This window comes from Megalopta genalis, chromosome 6, assembly GCF_051020955.1.
Source record: "Megalopta genalis isolate 19385.01 chromosome 6, iyMegGena1_principal, whole genome shotgun sequence".
Classification (NCBI taxonomy): Eukaryota; Metazoa; Arthropoda; class Insecta; order Hymenoptera; family Halictidae; genus Megalopta; species Megalopta genalis.
The window spans coordinates 1,016,794-1,043,289 of NC_135018.1; the positions used below are offsets into that span (position 1 = coordinate 1,016,794).

The window sequence follows — 26,496 nt, forward strand, 5'->3', positions numbered from 1 at the left end:
TTCGCGACTCGAAGCACTCGAAACGACTCGGTCAGCAGTATCGTCTTGCGAATGTAAGAACCTCGCGGTCTCGCTCGCGTCAACAACGATAGTGCGGAATATAACTTGTTCGATTATTTTGTTTTATTCGTGACACCCTACAAAATGTCAAATCTTGAGGAATATTTCACAAGGGACGACAGTGAAATAGAATATAGCGAATCGCTATCATCGGACATTGAATCAGAAGATTAATTATTTAACCTTCTGCAAAAGAATCACTACAATTAATTACTGTTTGCTCCTTGAATAGTCACTTCGGTGTGGCAAAAAAGTATTCCGCCCCCAGCGATGGTCAGCGATAGCCGCGCTCCGTCCCTACGAACCGTTTCGGCCAGGAGTATTCAAGAGCTCAAAAGGTTAAATGTTCGTTCTAAAATAAAAATTCGCTTCTTCAAATTCGTCGATCCGTTTCAAATGAATTCGCGTTCTATCGTTTCAAGATTCGTCTATTCGTCGCGGAAGACGTCGAAAAGTCGATTTCGTTTTCGTAATAAAACATTTCCGTGGACCCGATGGAGGGGCCTGGGGCGCAACGCCGAAGGTGGCCATCGTCCGCGGGGTGCCAGCAACAGTGGACATATTGTTGTCGGTCGCGTAGCAACCGATCAAATATCTGTTTCAATGTTCCCTGTGATTTCCCGCGATACGATGGCTATAAAAAGAACAAACAAACAAAAAAAATGAACGAAAAGCGATCTCTCCGGCCATCCTGGGCGGCTGTCAGACGAATATCGGTGCGCGCCGGAACGCTGACGGTTTTTCGTTGGGACGGGTCACACAGCCGAAGGGCTCGAATGGCAGATAGGCGAGCAAATGTTGTCGTTGTCGAACAAGAGAGGAGGTAAACTGTCGTCGGCGTGCCGCGGGCCGCGGCGTAAGACCGAAAAACGACGAATCGCAGCGGCCGGTGTCAAAAAGCGAGCAACGTGAAAAATTGCCGGCCGCTTCCATAGAAAACTAATAACGGGCTGCCACATCAAACGAGATTCCGGGAAATCATTACTCGGTCCTGTACCAGCGCGCGGCGGCGGCGGCGGCGGCTTCTACGAGCCGTAACGTTTAAACGGCTGATGCGAGAGGTGGTGCTCTGCGGCGGTGGCGATCCGCAGCCCCGGTTCTCCCTGCTCGCTCTCCCGGCTCTACCCTCGCCGCGAGTAACGTCCCGAGTAATATTACGATGACAGTAATTGCCGCTTTGATCAATGCAAACCCAGCCGCGAGTAGGCAGCCCGTCACGCCACCGGGATTCAACGCGATCCTTTCCGGCCTGCTCGAACGTGCCGCGGATGTACACCGTATTTACCGCTTTATCCGCCAACAGGATCTTGATTCGCTTTATCGATTCGATCCGTCTGCTTCGAACGTTTCAGCGAACTTTTAGGGGGGAGGGGGGGCGTTGTCGTCGTCGTCGACGTTGCTTCTTCGCGCGGGAAACCGCCGCGGAACGTTCCAGTACGCTTTCGAGAATCTTCGAACAGGCCCAGGATGAGGCTCGATGTTCGAACCGGGAACTTGAAGTCCGCGTGATTTCGATAATCGTAGTGCACTGATAGGACTGTATTGAAAACGACGAAGGTAACACCGAAATTGCAATATAATAATATTATATATTATGTTATATATTATTACATTATATTATATATTATGTTAATATTATTACATTATATTATGTATTATATTAATATTATTACATTATATTATTTATTAATATTGTTACATTATATTATATATTATATTAATACTATTACATTATATTATATATTATATTAATATTATTATATTATACATTATATATTAATATTATTTACATCATACTACATATTATATTAATATTATTATATTATATATTACACAATATATTAGGTTGTTGCAAATGAAAAGGCGGTTCAGGAATTTTCAAGTTGATCTGTTATTTAACAAGCTTAATAAATATCTCTTTAATCAAAATGGCCCTCTTCCACATAATTGCACTTCTCCCATCGCGATGCAAGAGTGTTATAATGCCTTTCTAAAAATAATCAAACAGTTGTATTAGTCGAAGAAACAGCTGTATCAATAAAGAAACAAAAATACTAAAAAATCGCAAACCCTTCGAGCGACACTAATTTCATCAAACGGTGTCTATATTATTACAACGTTAATTTACTAAGTATGTAAAATATTCGTAGATCGTCCTAATTGAATTGTGCATTCGATGCACCTCTGGATAAAACACGTAAGCGACGCAGTGTCATTCTGTGAAATACGAGCTCGATGTTTCACCCCCTAAATCGTTCATAAATAAAAAATGAAGCTTGACGATGCAGCGGTTGCTGGGTCATTTAGTATTTATAAAACTGTCATCGCCGACCCTAATATCTTATATTGCGCATGAAGAATATTTACGCGTGTTTCGTTGTTCCCGGCTAAAAATGCTCCACGCGTAAATGTCAATTGTTTGGCAATGGCGGTACGTGGAGTGACTTGCCAACGTTAACACTTCCAAGACGTTTATGAGGTCCGTATAATGATCGTTGAAGAGTATGGCGACGATTTTATTATCGGTTCAAATGCCAAAGCTTTGTTTCAAGATACATATGTACTGGTCCCGAGGACTTTCGATGTCTGTTGTTGAGTTTTCTGACAGGATGCTTGCGAAGCCTGGTTAATTTAACCTTCATTGTCCAAAAAATCGATTAAATCGAATCGTTGGACGACAGCGTTGCAGTTAACGTTTCAATAAACATCTCTCATGGTTCACCGTTCGCAGATTCTTGCATCTCTTTTCACAATTCGACGATGTCCCCGTTCGAATCCGAAACTACGATAATTTTTCCCTAATTCGCACGTCATAATCGTATCTCCTTTCCCCAAAGCAGCACGCTGCACTTTTTTATTCCACGCGATCCGACAATTTCGTTGCATCGCGCGTTTAATAATAAAACAAAGGTTACGTCGCCATCAATTATTTATACATTTGGCGCGGTCGCGCGGCTCGACAGAATGTGCTGTAAATCGGTCGATTTTACGAATGCTTTATTAACGCAAGAATTACCGGGTGTAAAAATTACGTGAAAGTCACGAGACGATGCAGACCGGGCCATCCGCGTACGACTTCTTCCGCCACTGCTCTGCGATCCCCATCGCGGCGACGTTGCACAGGCCCGCTATAGAGAGTCTATGGTATAGTATAGTCAATGCTGTACGCATAGCATCGTCATGGCCGGGGATCGCGTAGCAGTGGCGGAAGAAGTCGTATGCGACTCGCGAGCCACAAGTTTCCCAGGCCTGATGCAGACGATTAGAACGTGACGCTTTTAGATTCATAATTACTATAAAAAGCGGCGTGGCAATACAGTTTTTCTTACGAGATTTTTCTGCGCGAAATGATCGACGTTTCTGTATACATGTATCGTATATATACATATATAATCGTGTATAAATAACAGTATTATATACATATATATATATATATATATATTATATTATATTATATTATATCATATTATATTATATTATATTATATTATATTATATTATATTATATTATATTATATTATATTATATTATATTATATTATATTATATTATATTATATTATATTCATATTATATGAATAATCGTATATAAATAACAGTATTATATATATAAGCGACCAAGAGAAATAATTTTGTTCGCGTAGAGAAGCGTGTATAAAATATAAATATAAAAATCGCCGTACACAAATGATCGTGTGTAAATAATCGTATATAAATAACAGTATTATATATATATAAATTATTAACAAACAAAATTATTTCTCTTGGTCGCTTAAAAATCGGTAAGCCATTTTCCGCGATGCTCAGTGCGTTCACACTTTTTTTTTAGGTCGGGTATCCCGTGGTTAAAGTGCCGTTTCCACGGTTACATAATCACGGCTAGGCAAAGTACAAATACACAGACACCGTTAAATCATCAAACTGTTGGTTACACCGCCGGTGTTACCCCGAGGAAGAAGATACGCCCGACGTTCGCGTGGCGAACAATCGAAAATCTAAATACAGAGGCGGTCGTAAAACCGAGAAAATCGAGGACCCCGGCAGCAGCAGCGAAGAAGACGTAGAAAACGGTTTCGCCGAAAGAAAAAAGAAAGAAAAAGAAAAAAGAAAAGGTTACGATCGCGATGGAAAATCGTCGACGCTATTAGGAATCGGCGAATGACGGTTGATGGGAGCGTAGGGAAATCGAAGCCATCGACCGAGACAGATAGCTTCGCTCCCCTCCCCGCGGCCCCCCTCTAACCCCCCTCTGTCCCCCCTGTCACGCCTCCCGCTTATCATTCTCCTCTTCTTTCCTTCTCTTTGACCCGCAGTTTTATTTGCGGCGGAATAAATAAAAATTTACGAGCAATTTACGGAGGGTCCTCAGCCAGGTCAGGGGGATCCATCAATTTACTCCGAAGTGCTCGTTTGGCGCGCAGGCTACAAAATCGTCGACGAAGTTCTCTTTATGAAGCTAGAATAGATTAATGCTCTCGTTTGTTCGGTAATGGCCCCGATAAATTATCTTAATAGCTCGAGGCGGCTATAAATATATTCCTCAGTTCCTGCGCTCTTACGCTTGTTTTCCTGGTATATCGCTGTCTCTCTGCACGCCGTCGAACTGCCATGTTTTCCGTGTCACTAATTCTAAGAATGAGCGAGACCACGGGGCCGGGGGGCACGAGCGAACAAAGGCGTTCGGCGTAAACGATGTCGTTTTGGCACCGGCGTGAATTATTTCTGCTTACCGCACCGCCGCCATTGTCGTATCGTTAGCTCGCTCCTCCAATCGAAATACGTGTGTGCCCGACAGACATCGATGCCGTCGCGAGACGTTCTACATTCGATACGAATTATCGATTCCGTTCTCGCGATTCTACGCGCGTCCTTCGCGACAATGGACTAATCAGTTGCAAAATAACCGTTCGATTACCGTTGCCGCCGCGTCGCTGTAAATCAGGGGTTGAAACGGTTACGCGTAATGCCGACTCTAAATTGAAACCAAAAAATTACTGTAATTAGCTTTATATTTGTCGACTGAGACGTATTCAATTTTTTCTACTCTTTTATTTGATTTATTTTTAAATAGGAAAACTTATTTTCCGAAGAACAGGAGTATACCTTAGATTTTCGGCTCAGTAATTAATCTGTTGGTAAATAAAAATTAAAAAAAAGTAATAAATAAAATATTTAAAAAAAATAAAAATTAATCTGTTAGAAAGATAAGATGGCGATGAATCGATATTTTTATTCCTTCGTTTCGTTCGTTTTTTAATTAAAAAGACTGCAATATGTGTTATTCGGTAAATTATAAAGTTAATTTGCCAGGAAACAAAGCGAAGAGCACACCGCGCCCCGCTACCCTATTTCGCATACGATCGTTCCATCTCTACGATAAATCTATGAAATCCGCGTTGCAACGACGAGACCGAGGACACCCGAAAGTAGAATGCGCGACGGTCCCCGCGCGAGCGTGTTAATTATTGAAAAAAGTAATCGGATACGAATTGAACGTGGCGCTCGGAAGATCAAAAGAAACGAAAGGAGAGGCTTAATATACACGTTTCGGCGGTAGACAGCGTGTGCACCGGCATTTGGCAGAAATTAGGTTGGTAATGCATCAAGTGCCGGTCTCGGCAGCACTTAATGCCGTAAAGTTGTTTGATGGCACCGCTATCACCCCTAACAGTTCCTAACAGTTCAACGCACAGCTCACGTTGCGCCCCGGAGTCTGACACTGCAACCGTGAGTTATTCACTTAATGCGGCCATTACGCGCTCCTCGATGGCGCTTCATCCTGATTTACTTGACAAGCATTTATTGCTTCTATCTCGGCTAGCGATATTAAACCCTCTGCTCGCGTTTCCTATGTACGAACGTTACACGCTTCTCCACCTACGTAGCAAGCCCTCGGTATTGGCTTAGCGAAGTGCATCGAGGAAGGATGATCGTCACGGTATAATCATGCGCACCGCCACGGACCGTTTAGTAAATTCCGGACGCACGTCTAAATTCTAATGGCCTGTCCCGCCGCCATCCCCGTTTTACTCCTGATTTTCTCGTCGCCGATTCGACCGTTTCGTCGCGCCGAGCCCGGCAAAAATAGGGCTCTGCGAGATCGCCGACACGTGGCGAAATCGTTTACAATCTCAGCAATAGGTTTTTCAAATCGTTTGCGCACCACGAGCCACTTTTGCGCTCTTCAGATTTCGTGTCGAGAAAAGCCAGGGCATTCGGCCGAAACGGACGACTTACGGCCCACCCGAAATTTGTCGAAACGTGCTCAGTCTTTCGGACGCATGTATACGTCGCGCGTCGCATCGCTGTCAGTAATCCAATTTGCATTTTCTTGTTACCTATTCTAAATTGATAGTATATGTATTTTCATTCGGAACATTTTATTTTATGTTTTGCGGCTTCTTTCGACACTTAATCGAAGGAGCGCTATCGCGCTCTTCGGCGCTTTTCGATCCTGTTTTTTCAGAACCATCTGGTACGCAAACGGTTAAATCGTTCGATTAGCTGTTGCATATATTACACACTACGTGTAACCCTATAAATGTTATTCCACAAGCGGTCGCTAATTGCTGTTGAGCAGATGCGAAATGAAATAAATTACATTAATAAATAAAACGGAGAATAGAGTTACAATCATAGCGCACAGTTCTCAGCCTTGCTTAGGATTCTTTGTTCACCTATTTCCCGATAGAACCTATAGAGAATAGAATTTGAAAAGAACAGTCGAAGTTCGCGCGTCGGGGCTCGGAATTAAGTGCACGCAACGCGGCGATGTCGAGCGTGCCAGTTACGTAATTGCGAGCCCTGATCTACGCGACAGTTTTCCGTGTTTGCAACTGCAATCGTGCTCACCCTTGCTTTATCAATTCCTGCAAGTTATTATTAAGAACGTGTGAACTTCTTAATATCGTCGATCTCTCGAAGTGCTTAATTTCGAAATTATTATTATTATTATTATTATTATTATTCGGTCGATCTCGATATTACTTTTGAAGCAAGACGGGAACATTATCGTCGTCTAAAAATAACCTGATACGATGTCTCGAACACGCTGTTTATTTCCAAGAATAACCGAACTAGCCGCGCAAGAAGATCGTCTTTCCTCGGAAAATGGACGTAGATTCGTTAAAAAAAACAGACACCGGTGGTAACGCTGAATGTATTTCTTGCGGTCATTTGCTACCCGAATACATAAAAGTGTCAGGTACGAAGGTGATGACTAGAGGGAAAATTTTGCTCGCGCTATAATACGAGGTATGCCAGCTTGTTATTACGTTCGAAATCATTTTTCCACGTTTCTTGCTTTCGCCGCGGCCACTTCCGCGCTATTCTCCTTCAACTATTCTATGCTCGGACGCTTGACACGATATTTAATATTATAGACGCAGTATCTGTAAACAATTTATTGCCAAATTTTATCCGCATTCATATGTCGTAGACCGAGGGTGTCAAACTCAAAAGCTAACTTGGGCCAAATAAACAATACTTAACTTTAGGTGGGCCGCAAAAAAAAAATCAATGTTCATAGAAACAAATATTTTTATTTCGACTAGTACATTGTAATAAACATATATAAAGTTAAGATACTTGACATCTCTTCTCTGATACTATCTTTCCTATTTCGGGAGAAATTTTATTGGCCAAGACTATATTTCTATTTTATTTTTAATTTGCGTCGGATATATTGACTGGGCCGCAAAAAAATCAATGTTCATAGAAACAAATATTTTTATTTTGACTAGTACATTGTAATAAACATATATAAAGTTAAGATACTTGACATCTCTTCTCTGATACTATCTTTCCTATTTCGGGAGAAATTTTATTGGCCAAGACTATATTTCTATTTTATTTTTAATTTGCGTCGGATATATTGACTGGGCCGCAAAAAAAATCAATGTTCATAGAAACAAATATTTTTATTTTGACTAGTACATTGTAATAAACATATATAAAGTTAAGATACTTGACATCTCTTCTCTGATACTATCTTTCCTATTTCGGGAGAAATTTTATTGGCCAAGACTATATTTCTATTTTATTTTTACTTTGCGTCGGATATATTGACTGGGCCGCAAAAAAAATCAATGTTCATAGAAACAAATATTTTTATTTTGACTAGTACATTGTAATAAACGTATATAAAGTTAAATTATTGTTTACGTCCTGATACTTAACATCTCTCCTCTGATACTGCCTTTCCTATTTCGGGAGAAATTTTATTGGCCGAGACTATGATATTTCTATTTTATTTTTACTTTGCGTCGATATATTGATTGGGCGCAAAAATGTTCATCTCGGGCCGCGAGTTTGGCACCCCTGTCGTAGACGGTCTTGCAAAAATTATACGAATTGTCACTTTGTTATTCAAGTTCTCGTATTACATTTCTCGCAAGTTGATCGTATCGCGAGTCCGTCGCAATTCCGTCGCTGAAAGAATTCTTTATGCGACAATAATGTGGCAACGATACGGTTGAATGTGTAACGTTTTGATAGTAGAGGTCAACAAGATAGCAAAACGTCTGGGATACTTTGTAGAGCTGCGACGTGTCGGACCGCGCAAAATACGCATAATATCCGTGGAATGGCGTAGAAAGCGTGCAACCGAATCTACGAAATATCCGGCACACGAATCGCCTTATAAACAACAACGAAACAACAATGAAATAACAATTAACCCCGAATGGATACTTTCTATCTAATGAACTTCAGCGACATTTACAACAACGTCGTTTCAATTTGCAACAGCGACAATTCCGATACGACGTTTTCTTTTATTCGTTTAATCAGCACTTCGTTCTTCATTTTCAATTTGAAGCATTCCTTCCGCAATAGCTGCGGCGCTTTTTTACAATCAAGCTTGTCAATCACCGTATTTTATCGAAGCATTCGTTTCTCCGTTTCTCAGTATTTTTACCGCAGCCAACACACGGTCGTTTGCGTGGCAAGCTTCAAAGCTGTCGTTTCCTTTGTTAAAAAACGGTCCATTGAATCGCGTCCGCGACGAATTCGAATTTGTTGTTTATTGTTTGTCCGGTCGCTTGTTGCACTTTTTTCCAACTATTCTTTCTGCCCGGTGACTTCTCTGCTCCGACGACGACGACGCGAGAGCTTCGACCGTTCCTTTATTCTTTTTCATTTAAATCGAATTACCGCGTTTATCCCAGCCATTCATTTCTGTTACATTTAATCGAGTGTTCAAAATTAATTAAAGAGTTCCAAGAATTTGCAACGGCAGCTGTAACAGATTTTCAACGATTTCGGAGGCTGCTTTCGCGCCCCTGTTACCGTGTTCGAGCCCGATCACCCGTACCGAGAACGAACAATAAAAAAGATACGAATCCGAGACGGACGCCGGCTTGGTTTATTAACCCCTTAATGCACAGTTTTTTTGAAAAAGGCCGGCCAAAAAAAATTTATTTTTTTTAATGTAAAAAAAACACAATTTAGAACGTTGTCTTGGCAAGAAAATGACAAAAATACAAAAATAATCAAAATTTGTATTGCAATTTTGGATTTTGATAACATCGCAGAAAATAGTCGAATATTGTAATATTACACGCACATCGACTTTTTTTTATCTTTTTTTTCGAATTCCCATTTCAGAATAAACATTATTATCAGTAAAAAAAACTCGAGTATATTGGATATTTATACAATTGGTATGATTTCTAATTTTCAGAATATTACTATTATTATTATTATTGTTATTATTATTATTATTATTATATTTTGTTTTACATTATATTTTAGTAAAATATATATTGAAAAATGAGCGAATCAGAATCTGAATATGAATACGCTGTCGGAAAAAGGATATATTTTATACTTGAATAAGTAAGTGTTACAGCTTACAATCCCATGTAAATGATAAATATCAATAAAACGATTGTTTTTTTTTATGCTTTCACATTGTTATTTTCAATTCTCGATTGCATTCGAGTGTGAAGAATTATAGCAACACGAAGTACAACGCCGCTCGAACATATCTCGAGTGTGCACAGTTTGGCCGGTTTATCGCGCTCGAGTTAACTCGAGCGTGCACGCTAAGGGGTTAAAAAGTAGCCGGACAGCGGCGCGGATCGACGTGTCGAGGCCGGATTAAATTCGCGTGCGCGCGTGCCCCGGCGAAAATGTCTTCGACGGTACGAAATTTCCGATGAAAGCGTTACCGGCAGTGCGCGAAACTCCGAGCGTAAATTTTAGCCGGTGGTTGGCAGTTCAGCCATCCTTTGCAATGCGTAGCATCTCTCGTCGTCGTAGCGCCTCGGTTGAAACCTCGTAAACCCGGGAACGACCAATTAAACGAAACGAGCAGCGCACTGATGCACTCTCTGGCTGGTTGCCTGCCTGCTGGCATTACCTACAGGTTATACGACTCGCGAAATTACCCTCAAATTACACAGTTGGTACCGATGTGTGCACTTCCCCCCTCGCCCGGTTCTGTATACTTACGGCCGGATAACAACCGGCCTGCTAGCAACGCCACTACGGCCGAGAAACGCTCTTCCCTCTCGCTATCAAACTTCGCCGGGGCCCCGGCGGAACACCCGCCAATGACGACTCGCGCGGATCCTTGGCAAGAGCTATACTTGTCGGTCGCTTATTCGATCATCGGCCGGGCCCCGCGCCGCTGCGCGAAGAAAGTGACGGTTATGGAAGGTATTCACGCGCATTCGATTTGACTTAAACCGGGGCTCCCATCGTTCCGGGAACCTATAAACTTTGGCGCCCGCTTGTTCCAACGCTTTTTAAACAGCCCCGGCTTCTAGGCTCTAGCCCGTGTTTCTCCGACGTTCTTTCTCGCGTTCCGTGCTCGCTGCCCGCACGCAATCGAGAACGCCGCTCCGTTGGGCCGCTTCTGTGTACGGGACAAAAATCATAACTAACGAGCTAGTAGTCGATTTTCGACCAAAATGCTCGAATAATTTGTCGATGAAAATGTACGAAGATCCATCGATCTGCAGGAAAAAAGAAATTGTTGTCACCTTTATTTCTTATCGAGGTTAAGCTTCTGCTGAATTTTTTGATCATTCTGTTACTAAATTGGATTATTTGGACATTTTAAAATATCCCGCGCTTAGTTTTGGACAGATATGAAGGACCTGACTGACAAATCCCTCTTCCAGAAGGTGTTTTTCTAAGAGCGTGGCATTATTGAACTGTTGAATTTTAAATAATTCTATTAATAGTGATATTAAATAGCTATTAATAGTATTAAATAGCTACTAATAATATTAAATAACTATTAATGATATTAAACAGCTATTAATAATACTAAATAGCTGTTAATAATATTAAATAGCTACTAATAATACTAAAAAGCTATTAATAGTATTAAATAGCTACTAATAATATTAAATAACTATTAATGATATTAAACAGCTATTAATAATACTAAATAGCTGTTAATAATATTAAACAGCTATTAATAATATTAAATAGCTGTTAATAATATTAAATAGCTACTAATAATACTAAAAAGCTATTAATAGTATTAAATAGCTACTAATAATACTAAATTGCTATTAATAATATTAAACAGCTATTAATAATACTAAATAGCTGTTAATAATATTAAACAGCTATTAATAATACTAAATAGCTATTAATAGTATTAAATAGCTACTAATAATACTAAATAGCTATTAATAATATTAAATAGCTATTAATAGTATTAAATAGCTACTAATAATATTAGATAGCTACTAATAATACTAAATAGCTATTAATAGTATTAAACAGCCATTAATAATATTGAATAGCTGTTAATATCTAATAACAGCAATATTAAACTAAGAATCGAACTTGCTCCGCCTGTTCACTAAACGAATGCGATCTCCGTGGATTTGTTAACATAGACAATTATTCGTCAAATCTTTTAATTTGCCGTTGAGAATCCTGTTCGCCGCGAGAATAAAGGGAGAACTCATTTTATGTTATTAATCTGTCTACACGGTCGCGATCTCGTAAGATTAGAATAAAAACGTAGCGTGGCCGGTGTAGCGTAATCAAATTGGACGGCTTTCTATTTAGAAGCGTTTAATTCAATCAGCGGGGCTTCATTTTTCTCTCCCCCGTGTTCGATTCGACTCGAATGAAAAACAGGCTAATGATAGCCGTGCTTCTTAGAACACTATACTTAGTATTCGTTACCGTCATGAATGATCGACTAGTTGCGAAGAAAGTGACGGTTGTGGAAGAACATTCCGGGAACCCGTGAACCGAGCCTACCGAACTCTATGTATTATGTCCAATCAGCAGTCTGACAGCTATGTTTCGGGCCCGCTGGAATCCGCACCGACATCCATACGTGCATATTTAACCCGTTCAACAGCTGACAAAAGGATGAAATTGAAAATTTAATGAAGATGGAGCTTGTATTATTTAGTCGTCTGTGCCGCATGACTTAATCGCGATCTCGGAATACGTTAATATTCCATATTAATCCGGAATATATTAATATAACAGCGCATTTCGTCTCACGTTGTATATGTATATAATTTATGATCCATGAAAAAGGCTTTTTATTAAGTGGCACGAGATAATCTTCGCAAAAATAACTGACGTATCCGGGTCACGATGGACGATGGACGTAATAAACAGCGCAAAAAGACACGTTCATCTAATTCCGGACGAACCGCGTCGATTCTATTTTATTCTTAGCTAGTTTATAAAATGATGAAAATACGAAAAATTTAACTTTTATTGCTAAATAAAATGTAAATACAATGTTAGGGTCACTCGTCAACCTGATCGTTCATATATCACACGTCTTAGAACCTTCGTTTTCTGTTTATTTAAACGACTGATTACGAGTCATTAAGCTTCTAACATTCGTGTAAATAATTGCACCTATTTGTGCACTCGTTTATTAAGTTATGTAAACAGAATTACAGAAACCAATTAACCGTTCAGGAAAATACATGTTCTGTACAGGCTAACCTAACTCGAAATAGATACTTCACTCATTCTGATCACCGACATCCCTTGGATGGCTGCCACTGACACATATTTCTGACAGAATTATTAGAAAATAAGCAGCACTAAAAGGAAATTCCATAAGTTCGTAAATTTTGTTCGCAGTAATTTCAATTATGTCCAGAATTGTTTCTCTTAATTTCATTGTAACTAAAAAAGGATATCTTTCGATTCTTCTCCAATATCAGCCTTACTTTGTTAGTCTGTTCTATTACAAATAAAATAGCGTCCACGTTTATATAAATATATTAAATAAAAACAGAAGTGTTTTAGTCCTAATTTACGTTGCCCTAAATTAAATCGTCTGTACAATTGTCTCTGACAATGATGCAAGAAATTAAACCGCAGCAACCTTGCACGAACTTTGTATTCTTGGAATGCAAATTACATTGGAACGTTGTCCAAAGATTGAAGTATTGTTGAAAATCCGAACCAGCGTTTGAAGCGTCAAAGCGGGGAGCCCCGTTAACCCTTTTAGTGCCGGAGGCCGATATATCGGCTCTTGCTGCACTGGCGAGAAGTGCCAGAGCCGATATATCGGCCCGCGCCTTATAGCGCTTTATAATAACAAAATTTTACGCATTTACAATATATAAATATAAATATAAATATTTATGTTATTATAATGAAGTATTATGCAAAATTATATCACAAATATATTTATGACAACATAATTTTGTTTCAGCAATGTTATACTACCTATAACAATTACATATTTCGGAAGAGATAATCCGTCCGGCGCTTACCATGTACCTTCGAGTTATTTTTTATGTTTGTTATGTAATATTACTTATCTTGTTACAAAATATATCAGAAATGCAAAGTATATACTTTGTAATAAATGATCTATATAAAATTATGATGAAAAGATGACTTTTTGTACGTGCAAATACGTTTTGTAAGAGAGAACTGGACTTTTACTTTCTTTACGATCTTTTATACCTTTGTTATTTATATAATTTTCAATGAATATAGAAAATCTAGTGTCATCGTTTTGTTCTCTATTTCGTCCTTAATTTACCGCTTTTCGAATCATGTAAATATTGTTTCTTGTTCGGTTTCTACGAGCATTTTCCCAAACCCTAGTTGGAAAACTAGTAAAACCGTGAAATTCGGCCGGTTATTCTCGCATAGGCACCTCTTTCTCGCATGGCACTAAATGGGTTAACGTCGATATTCGGCAAAAAGAAAAGCAACGCGAGGGGAGGGAAAGGAAAGGTGGTAGCAGAGATCCGCTCGATCCTCTTGCTCTTGTGTAACCAGAAGAAGAGTCCTCCGATGGCTTCTTTGTCCATATGAATTCCCGATTCGGCGAAGCGCCGAGTCCCTCCCGAAATGTTACAGCGGGAGCATCCACGTCGTCCTCCGTCGAATACATTAGTGATTCCTAGCAGGCGACGCGCCGTAATGAATGTTTCCGGTGACAGCCGACAGCAGAGAATGCCTTCCGCGACAAACAATGCGCTCCTCTGTTCATCGATGCCGCTGTTCCACCCCGTGCGCCTTTCCCTCTTCTTTCTCTGTGTGTGCCGGCCGGTAACATTCGCCGCCAAAGAGATTCGTCGCCACCCTGCACCGCTGAAATTCATGCGGCGCGCCGCACCGCGCCGCGCCGCGCCGGTTCTAATCCGAAGACTCCGTGCATCGGTGCTCCGGTAACGTTAATTGGCCCGGGTACCCTACCAGTCTTGTATTATGTAGACTGTAGATTCGAAAATTGTACCAGTCACCTTTCAATCTCAACCTCCGTCCGGGGAACGTTACCTTTCTCCCCGACGCCTTTCGCCGGCGATCCCGAAAATCCTCGCAAGATCAAAGTCGTTCGACGTTTTTACTAACTACAGTACAATGACTGGACTGTTTCGCCCTCTAGAAACAACGGGAACGAATTCGTTCAGATTCCTGGAAGAATAAATTTTTAATCGTTTCCCACGCTTGTGCTTTTGTAATTTTATCGATTGTGTATTTGTGTATATACATGTTCAGGTGCAGATTCTAGAGCAACCCTATTCTTGGCTGCCGGTCGAAGTGAATCAAAATCTGACTACAGTAATGTCTCCCTAATTGACGCTCAGATTGTTCACGAAAGTGGACAATTTGGGAAGAGGAGCCTTGCGACTCGTTTTTATAGTTACCGATTGTTAATGATTATAGAAATCGTATATATTATATATATATATATATATATATATATATATATTATTATATTATATTATATTATATTATTATTATATTACATTATTTTATATATATTATATTATTATTATATTACATTATTTTATATATATTTTAAAAATCGTATCTCCTGTTCCCAAATTGTCCATTTTTCTGCACAATCTAAGCGTCAGTTAGAGAGACATTTTTCGAGTCGATGGTATTTTCATTTTAAAGCATCCTTTTAGCGAATTATGTGATCAAATTTATCGAGAAAATAATTGCAACATGCTTGCAAACTTTGAGCATAAGAATTTAAAATTATAATATTAATTGTTATGAGAACAAATATGAACGTCAAATTATCAAATAGGTCACACTTGGCGGGTCATAGGTTGCCTGTCTTAGAGAACAGAGCTGAGAAGAAATATATTCTTGAAATATCGAAGGGGCTGTTTTGAAATATAGTAATCAGATATGAATAATATATGATATGAATTAATATAAATTAGATACGAATATAAAACATATTCTAAAATGCCATTTCCATATGTAACCACCATTTCAAGGAAAGCTTATTCGCCAAATTCTGAGAAGAATGTTACATAAGAAGATGCAAGCTATTTAAAAAATCTATTTTTTCCCAGCCCCGTATAAGAGTAATCTATATATTAGGATTACAGTAAAACTTATATGCAGACATTTAGTATAAAATGAAACTTAAACATCCTGTTAGGTATATATACGTGCTTTGCTATAGTAAATAGGTATATTTCTGCTGAAATTCATTTGAAATTCTCGCCACCAAACGACGCGGTTTCCACTTCTAGGAGGTAAGACATTCAAAGTATGAAATATTTCAGTGACTATCGCATTTTACAGTAAACCCATGCCGCATAGCTTGAGTTTACCAAGCGGATGACGTCTATTTCACACCGTAGATGTTTGCGTCTTATACCTTCGAGCCGGTATTGTTGTAAAACCAATTCAACATCTGGCGAAGTTCCCTTGTAAGTTCCACTGTACATTTTTATCGCAACACACTTCGACCCTGTGTAAGTTACCGCGCGGAATAGTGTCCTAAGCAGATAGCACGGTGTCGTAAAAGTACGCTAAAACTTCTCGATAAGAATTATCAACGTTGGCGTATACGATTATAACGTGTAACACCAGGTTGCTGACATTTTCACTGGAATACGTAAACAATCTATTTATAAGCATTCAGCTTTGAAAATCCTTCATCCCCGACTCGTGCGCGAATAGAGATTGGGAAATAACTTATTCCTGCGTATAGAAATTCGTTCGAAACGAAAGATAATCCACCGCGATAAATACGAACGATAAAGTGAATGAAATAAACGCGCCGGAATGGAATTTGTTTTGCGAGCTTTCGAGACACGATATCGTTCCTTATTTTTATTATATTGTATATTATATTATATATTACACTGTATATCACATTATATTATTATTTCATTACATTATTATAATGTTATATTGTTATTATTATATTATTTTTATTATATTATATATTACACTGCATATTACATTATATTATTATATTGTTATATTGTTATTATTATATTATTTTTATTATATTATATATTACACTGTATATTACATTATATTGTTATATTGTTATTATTATATTATTTTTATTATATTGTATATTATATTATATTATTATTTTATTATATTATTTTTATTTATTTATCATTACAATTATGTCCGGCCTAAGGAGAATCTCGATGTATCAGCATTCGTTTACGCGTACGCAGAGAAATTACAAATTTTGCGGGGCCGTTCCCGTATTAACAATAAATTCAAGTAACTCGGTTCCGTGTTAAAAAATTCAGAACGTCCTGAAAGCCGTCCCTTAAGTGTACACGCGCATTCGCGTCGGACTGATACCAGCTTTCGTCGAATGAATCTGTGACACGGTTCGCCGGTTCGGTCGAAAACCGCATCGGAATATCAAAAGGACCGAAATCGGTAATGCCGCGTTTCGAAACCGAAAGACCTCCGTAGATATCGTATTCCCCGGATTTGGGGCGATTACATTGTAGGAGGTCTTAACATATCGTCGTCCAAAATTGGCCGATCTGTTAGCAATGTGGTATGCATGCATACGAGAAACGGGGCGCGAAACTGCACTTGTGGTCTTCGTTCGGCAATGCTTGTACGTTCACATTTCGAACTCCACCAGCGATTCGATGTTGGAATGCCCGACCACTTGTGGGGGCCACTCAATACCCACCGAAGTCCATTTCCATTGTTACCGGTTATATCGGTAGCCGGTCCGCGAGAATTCCGAACCCTTGTGCCCGCGGAGAGATTCGATTCGGCCGTATTTCGCAATATTCTCTGCAGTTCCTCCGGCTTGCATTGCTCGAATTATTTGCGCGGCGTATCGTGACCGCGGCCATATTAGACACCTTGTAATCGTCCACCGAATCCATTCCGCGTTTGCATTTTAAATCACGTGGCGAACAGCCGTGGGAATCACCGTCGGGATCACTGTTTAAGGCTGGTTCGGACGTACCAGACACGTAATTTAGACGAGTGACGAGCCGAGCTGCGGTAAATTCTCCCTAATTGACGCTCGGATTTCGCAGAAAATTGGACAATTTGGGAAGAGGCGATACGATTGTTCTTAAGGTTTTTCTTATAGCATATTTTCTTTCTTCCCAAAATTATGATACTTTCGGGAAATGAGAGATTCTTGAGGTGATTTGAAGTAACTTTTTCTCCTTGGCGAAAATGCAATCCGTGGCTTCGTTTACGAGTTATTAACAAAAAACACTGACTAATGAGAGATCGCGTAACGCCTGACGCCCCGCCCTCGCTTCCACTTCCACCGAGTCAGCCGGCCGACGCGACGAGGCATTGGCCGAATGGGCGTGTGGCGTCGCATCCCTCTACCTGAGCGCGGCCGCTAGCAATAAAACAAGTACCGTTCCTAATCCTCAAAATTCCCCCAAAATCGCGCACCCCTAATAAAACAATTCTCCTCACATCTGGACACCTCGACCCGCACGGGACTTTCCCAACTTTCTCCTTTCCTACGAAGATCCATCTATTCCTCTCTTCTCTTCCAGTATAAAAGAGACAAACGCGCAACTCCAAAAGTTCAGTCTGCCGTAAGTTGCTAGTCGTACGACACCACGCTAGTCGCGTCCGCGCTCATCGATAGCAATTCAATAAACTGCATTAATAGTAACCTTAAACACGCTCTCCGATTCGCTAACCTTCCCTACAGTGCTAAAGGCGGAGTACTGGCCACACTCGCTCTCCGATCGGTCAGTGTTTTTCCTTAATAATTCGTAAACGGATCCGCGGATTGCATTTTCGTTAAGGAAAAAGTTACTTCAAATCACCTCAGGAATCTCTGTGACTAATGTGTACTGTTTTATAACAATGATACGACTGGATTGACTTGAACTTCCTACAACTTTTATTACAATCAGTGCTTCGATGAAGAAGTTCGTATAAAAATGTCCAACGAAAACATTTTCATCAGAAATTGTAAAAGCAAAAATCGGAAACCAGTTGTCTCGACTGCGTAAACGTAAAACAATGCACACCGATTCATGTCAAAGGGGACACGAGGCGAAACAATAAGAGCGACGGGGCCCGGTAAAGGGTGAAACCACCGTCCGGATAACATGTGTTGCATTTATCAAAGAATTCCGAAAAATGTTTGTCGGCCGGTTATTTCTGAAATGGTGTGAAGATAAAACTGCCAGATCGGTGGTATAACACGTTAGAAGCGGAGAATCCGCGGGAGGACAGCAAGAATATAGGAAGAAAGAAGATCGAGAGGGGCACCGCTTATTTACTCAAGCCGCGAGTTGATATATGGCCCGCTGCTGGACGTTGTCGGTGCCTTTCATTCGGCCGCCTCTCGCAGAGACAAGAGATAACCTCGCCTCTGATCAACGACTCTCTACGGCTCTCTAAAGGCCCTCGCTACATGATCCGAGCATGGAGCTGGCATGAATCTCGAGCCATTCGTGGCGGAACCGGGGGCCCCAGGCGCGGATCGTGTAATGGAGAACTCGGAGGATTGTTCCTCTTTCCCCGACTTCTCAGGCGGTTTTCGAGACGCCGGCTATCCGCGGACGTCAGAACGCGTTTCGACGGGCTGGCCAGATTTCACCGGTGATGCGATAATTAAAGAGGAATGACCGGCACGATTTACGGTACGTAACGCGACGCACCGATGCTTGTTAACTCGCTCTACTAGCCGCTGTGACATAATAACGCAGCGCGAACAGCAATACGCTCGACGCTTTAACTTTCTTCCGACGATGGACCGTCGAACGTCCGCGCGATTCAACGCGTCGACGAGATTCGTCCGCGTCTTTCGACCACCCTTAACCTTTTAAGCACGACGCGCCACTATAGTGGCTTTCGCGGATGTCATCTCTCTGGACAACGCGCCACTATAGTGGCTTGCTCTAGTAGCTCAACGCTCATCGTTCGAACCAAATAATCGTCTTCGTATGCATTGTTTCACACTTCTTTTGTCTTCACATCGATTTACAACAGTCTACAGGATGTCCCATTCAGAAATGGCGGGCTCCTCGGATCATTTGAAGCAACTTCTTCCTTTACAAAAATTTTCTCCGGGGCACCGTTAACGAGTTATTAACGGAAAACAGTGACCAATAAGAATCGAGTACGGCTGACGCGAGGCGGCCCAGCCAACCAGCGCACGAAGCCCAGTTCCGCTCATTGGCTCGATCGCCTCGCGCCAGCCGAGCTCGCCTTTCATTGGTCACTGTTTTTCGTTAATAACTCGTTAACGGTGCCTCGGAGAAAATTTTTGTAAAGGAAAAAGTTGCTTCAAATAGTCCGAGGAACCCGCCACTTTCGGATTGCGAGACATTTTTGGGACACCCTGTATATACAGTATCAGACTCTGTCGTCCAGAGAAATAGCCTCGCGCAGAATTCAGCCGTACCTGAAAGGTTAAAAGCTGGAGAAGAATCGATTTAATCTTGAAAAGAAAAAGTATAAAAAAGCAAGAAACATTCGAATCACCGAAATGTGTAGTACCTTACATAGAATTTTTCGTGGTAATTCTGCTAAAACACTATAAACACATCGCCGGACGCGAAAGTCAAATTGTGTATTTTACACGGTATCCCATGATTGCATCTTCATTTCGGATGCGAAATGAACGGAGAGAACGCGTCCATCGTTTGCGAGGAACAACCGAGCAAAGGCTGAGAACGCTGACGCGTCTTTCCCCGCTTCGTGAAAATAAAGAAGAGCAACAGAGAACCGGCGAGCAAAGGTAAAAGAAAAGCGAAGAATATTTCACCGATCATAAATAATGACAAACGCAAGGGGCGAGGCTCGGGCCAGATAAGTGTCGGCCATTCCGGAACCCACCTCCGGGAACAGATAGCGGTTTAACAACGCCGGGCGACATTTTTCAGAGCATTACGTCTATTTTCTACGGACGGATGCCGACGTGCGCGGCCTGGGCCGGGGGCCGCTTTCACGCGCGACATCGGGGCCCTAATTGAATTTATGTAGCATTTTATTTTACGTATCAGATTTTCGTGCCAATCTCCGATAAATCTGTCGGCATTAATAATCATAAGTGTAAGTTACGGGCGGGCCGATGGTCCAATAAAAGCTACGGAGAAGTTAACGTCGAAAGAGAGAAAAACGGAGACAGAGGAGCGAGGATTAATGCTAATCAAGAATAAATTATAATCGTACTAACACCCTCTTCCACGGCCTCCAGGTTTTCGTTCGTACGGAAGAGCGAGGGGGGGCCGCGGCGGCGCGCGCGGGGAAGACTTTAATTTATTGGACGGCCGAAAAGACATTGCGCGTAAGCGCATAACTTGTGTTTATCAGGATCCAGCCATTTACTCCTGAAACATATTACCGGTTTATCTGCCGGTCGGATAGCTATTTTATTTCAGGGACGTTTATTGTGCCGCGTCGCGCCGCGCCGCCGCGCCGCACCGAACGTATGTACGTGTACGTCGTGTACATATGTTTTAAACATATTCCCGGTGCTAATGCGTTTTACACGCGCGACAGGAAACGTCGACGGTTAACTGTCCTTCCTGTTCAGGGCTAGGCATCGACATGGAAATAGTCGTGTTTCTGGCTGCCCTCGGCTCTCGGCTGCGGGCCCCCTTATCGTTCGGTATCGTTTTCTCCATAACGAAACGCCGCCGCCGCATCGCGCGCCGCGTGGGTTATTTGCAAACTTTTTATTACACCTCTCTGTGTGCATGTACGTATGTATATACGTTTGCAGAACGATATTAGGTTTACCGTAGGAATTCTTGAACGATGATGTTCGTCCCGGCTGATTTTATCTTGACGCGGGCTTATCTCGTATTACGTTTCGATTACTGCGCAAACGTTGCTTGACACCGTAGCTTTACACCCGAGACGGTTTACACGGACGAATCAGCGGAATTACTCTTTGGTTTCGAGCGCTCGCAGCATCGCGCGGTCGTCGCGTCCTCTGTCTGGAAATCGGAGACAGGACGAGGGACACCGTTTTTACCGTCGGCCATTTTCACCGATATTTTATGCTGTGCTGTTTGCCGAATTCATTTTTGCGACGATTGGGAAACGTGGAACGTAGGAGATGATTTTTATTAGAAATTATTGACACGGATGTTCTTTGAAGAAATAATGTTCGATCTGTTTGAAATATCATAGCTATTGGTAATAAAGGCTTTTTCAGTAGGGGGGCAATATACATTTTTGAATTGTGTTTGTGTACAGGTATTTGACATGTTTTTTTATTCCTTTTCAGATATTTATTTGTATTGTATTTATTTGCCATTTAACACTGGACTGCCGAGCTCTTAACAAAAGGCTAATATATACAGTAATGTCTCCCTAATTGACGCCATAAAAATGGACAATTTGAGAAGAGAAGATACGATTGTTCGAGCCTTGCGGTTCATTTTTATAGTTACGAATTGTCGACAACTATAAAAACACGAGCTGCGAAGCTCGAATAATCGTATCTCCTCTTCCAAAATTGTCCATTTTTATGCGTCTGTAAGAGAGACATCTGAGCGTCAGTAAGGGAGACATTACTGTATTGTCTTATAACAATCACAAAATTGGATTTATTCGAGCTTCGTAATAATATATGTATAAAATAATAAATGAGTAATGAAATTCATGTGAAAAATTCTCAGAGAAACATTTTTATAATATCAAGACTTGTAAACGAAAAAATTAGAAACCAGTCATTTTGACCGATTTCAGGATTATGAGAAAGTACATTAATTATGAGAAAGTACGCAAACAATCAATTTATTTCAAGAAATGGAGTTAATCCATAGTACACGGATGTCCTTAAATTCGTTTAATAGTATTTATAGTTACGTTTCGTTGTATGATATTTCGCCCGCCCATTTTTATTATAATCGTTGGAATAAGATATTGGCGACGGTAAAGAAGTCGCAAGCGAAAATACATATTGGCGACGGCGGTACGCTTCTCTCGCCTCAATTGCTGCGTAAACAATATTGAAAAATACAGGAAGCATAACTCCCGGCGAATATTGCCTTACACAGAAACCGTAGCTTTGATGTCTTTATTACTTTTTCAAGAACTCAAAGTAGATTCCGTGTTCCCGGGAGACATTTGCTCACCAATATACGAAGAAAATTGGATAAGCTCGACAATTCAATCTCCGTCACCCTACGTTTCAAAGCGCTTTGGAAGCCGTCGAATCGCGGTGGCCTACGGCGGCGTGTTGAAATAAGTTTTAAACACGAGGCGGTAAGTCCTCCGCAAACATAATCGCGACGGGCCAGATCATTCGAATCCTATGCAATAAGCTGGACGTTAAAAGGCGCCGTCAATAATGCCAATGATTTGCAAAACTTCTGCGCATGCCGAAGAAAAAGAAAGTTTCTCGAACGTTCGCATACAATTTTGATCGCTTTCTTGCATTAAACGTTGACGCCGGAACGTCGTTGATAACAATTTCCAAAATAAATATGGCCTATTTATAAAATAATAATGATAATTAATGATAATTAATAATATAATAATATATTAATAATATAATGATAATTAATAATAATAATTATTAATGATAATAATAATAATCATTAACAATAGAACGATCAACGAACAATAAATAATAAAATAAAATAATAAAAATAATAAGCATGGCGAAAATAAATACGGTTGTTATATTTATTCGCGTCCGCGTGGATTCCGAATGTATTGACAGGTTGTCGGCCATTCGTCATCGCGAATCAAATTATATAATCTCTAATATGTAACTAGAATGTTTTCGAGCGATGCTTAATAAGCGACTTGGCGCGAGATAACCTATTAAAATTATACTCGTTTAAATTGTGCAACGTCCAATAGAGCGTTCCGCGCGGTGCAACGTTGCTCTTATGCAACACGCGTTTGTTATTGATTCGGTCTAAAACCATGGAATTTATTTCACCTCTGTGTAATACGGTTTATCAGTTCCTTTAATCAGTTTCGATCATTCTCATCGGTGCGTACGACGTTATCAACCAGAATTCCAATATAAATTACGGTAAGAAAAAGCATTAATAACTGTGCACACGTCGGACCATAGCTAAGCCTGATTAATGGATTAAACGGTACGTTGAATAGTGATGGATGGAGGATATTCCTATTTCTTTTGTATATCGATGACTAATAAACTTATTTACCTCGCGTCTAAATGTTCGTAAAATGATGCAAGCTGCGTACTCCGAGGGAAACCAACAAGAACGTAACAAGCTAACGTGGAATTACCTTATCACCAGCAATATTTCGCAACCATAGCCCATTGGAGAATAATTGACGGTTTGGTGATTGTTTATGTTTCGTAACAATATGGCTTATAACGATGCGACAAAATGCGGCAGGTCTCTGCGCGTGTGTACCACGAAACACGTGTGTTCAAACATTTTTCTGTTCGAACGACGAAAGACGAGAACGTGAAAACGAAGGCAACTCGGAAAAATATATATTTCGCGGAGTTTTGCAATGGAATTCGTGAATTTATCGAAGCTAATGGAATTTAAAGACTTCGGAGCCTCTTTTTGGACACGCTTTTCTCAAAATATTGTGTTCCTCTTACGTTCTGATCAAGAAAAACCCGACGCGATTGCTTGAAACCTTGCACATATCAGAAATATACGGTGCAAACATTTTTTTAATTATTTTAATAATTGCTATTTAAGTTTTTTGCAACCCTCAATTTCCTAGGATATACTTAATGCAACGTAGTATCGTTAAATGTCCACGATTTGCAAGTCCCGCGAGTTTGACAACAATATTTGACAAAAATAATTATCGATACGACCGTCGATATTGCAACGAAATTCTCTGAAATATAAATATACAGGATGTCCCGAAAATATCTCGCAATCCGAAAATGGGAGGTTCCTGAGGTCATTCGAAGCAAGTTTTTTCTTTGCGAAAATTTTCTCCGTGGCTCACGGTCTGATCTCGCCTCTGATTGGTCACTGTTTTTCGTTAATAACTCGCAAACGAAGCCGCGGATTGCATTTTCGCTAAGGAGAAAGTTGCTTCGAATCACCTCAGGAATCCCCTACTTTCGGATTGCGAGACATTTTTGGGACACCCTGTATACTATATAAATAAATATAATAATATAATAAATATAAGTATAATATTATTATATTTGTACTTTATATATATTATACTTATATTTATTATATTATTATATTTATACTTTATATATATTATACTTATATTTATTATATTATTATATTTATACTTTATATATATTATACTTATATTTATTATATTATTATATTGTATATATATATATATATATATATATATATATATTAATGTATAATTATATATAAAGTATAATATATATATTATGTATATTAAACGGTGCGAGGATTTGTGGGTCTGGAAGCGCGACGGGCTGAAACGGACCCGGGCATCGCGGTATCGGCGTGTCCACGGAATCTCGAGCATCGCCGGGGTCGGGGACACGCTGTTCCGGCTGCCACAATGTTCGTGCCCGTGTACTTTTCGACGGATCGTAGATTCTCGGTTCATCGTCGTTGATCGAGACGCAAACCGGCGGGCCCGGCGCGGCGCACATAGACAAATTTCATCTATACAGATATACGGTCGTGCTCGCGTGGTTGTCTGGGCCAGAGGCGAAATGACATTAGCCGCTCTTATCCATTCAAACAAAATGTCAAAGTGCCAGATGATAATGCGGGGAAGATAAATCAAGCATGCTGAAAAGATGACGGTGATAAATGTAAACCCGTCTGCCAGGCGGCCCCGGAGATAGTTACCGAGATACACGACGAGTCGTGACTGATGGCGATGTCGTGAGATGTGGTATCATAATAATTCATAAAGGCCGAGACCAGGGGCTTAATCGCTGATTAATGAAAGAACAGACTTGTCCCGATCTCGTTCTTCCTTTTACTTGTTCCACTTCTCCTTCTTCCTCTTTTTCTGCTGTTGCCGTCGCCGTTGCTGCCGATGTCGCTGCCTCTTCTTCGCTTCCTTCTTCTTCTTCTTCTTCCTTCTTCTTCTTCTTCCTCCTCCTCCTTTTCTTCTGCTTCTGCGTCGTCGTCGTCGTCGTCGTCTTCTTCTTCTTCTTCTTCTTCTTCTTCTTCTTCTTGTTCTTCTTCTCTCCTACTGCTTCTCTTCTTCTCCTTCGACGGTGCTGCCGCTTGACGTATGTATATGTACCAACGGAGCAGGACGAGTAATCCGACATGTGTTCGTTTGGGCGATAGAACCAATTAATGTTGCGGCGGGCACGTTGCCCTGTCGAGTCCATAACTCACCGGGCAACCTCCTTCCACGGGATTCTTCGAGGCACGGTCTAAAAAAGGTTACCCAAAGACGCCCGCGAACCCCGGACTATTAACAGAGTCTATTGACTGCTGTGCGGCGTCGACTAGAATGTTGCCTCTCGAATGAGACCGCGTGATTAATCTATTTTGTTCGAAGCCGAGCATACGACGCTTTGAAATAGCGTTTTTCCTCGAGGGATCCGAAAACAATTTCATTTTCAACCGTGGACGATTGAATCTCCGATGGCGTCGTAAAGTGCTGGCCAACGCCGGATTATTTATGATCCGTGGCCTGTGGATCTGTCCACAATGTAACAATTTTCTGCAACAGAAAATGGCTGCCGAATTGACACGTCGTTCGCTCTAAAATAGCTCAACGGTGCTCTGGATTTGAGCATCGGGTTTGCTCATGGTATGCTTCATGGAGCACCGGTATTGCTTGCTATAATTTAGTAGCCGCTTTTATCAA

The 26,496-nt window shown here is 40.7% G+C and overlaps 1 long non-coding RNA gene across 1 annotated transcript; it reads right to left on the reverse strand.

The window, feature by feature from the left end:
* Positions 1–1,933: 1,933 nt before the first annotated feature.
* Positions 1,934–3,186, reverse strand: LOC117218605 (uncharacterized). The gene is made up of 2 exons (XR_004489790.2): positions 2,428–3,186; positions 1,934–2,050 (listed from the first exon to the last, which is right to left on the reverse strand). It is a non-coding gene; the product is annotated as an uncharacterized LOC117218605 (long non-coding RNA).
* Between the last annotated feature and the right edge of the window lie 23,310 nt (positions 3,187–26,496).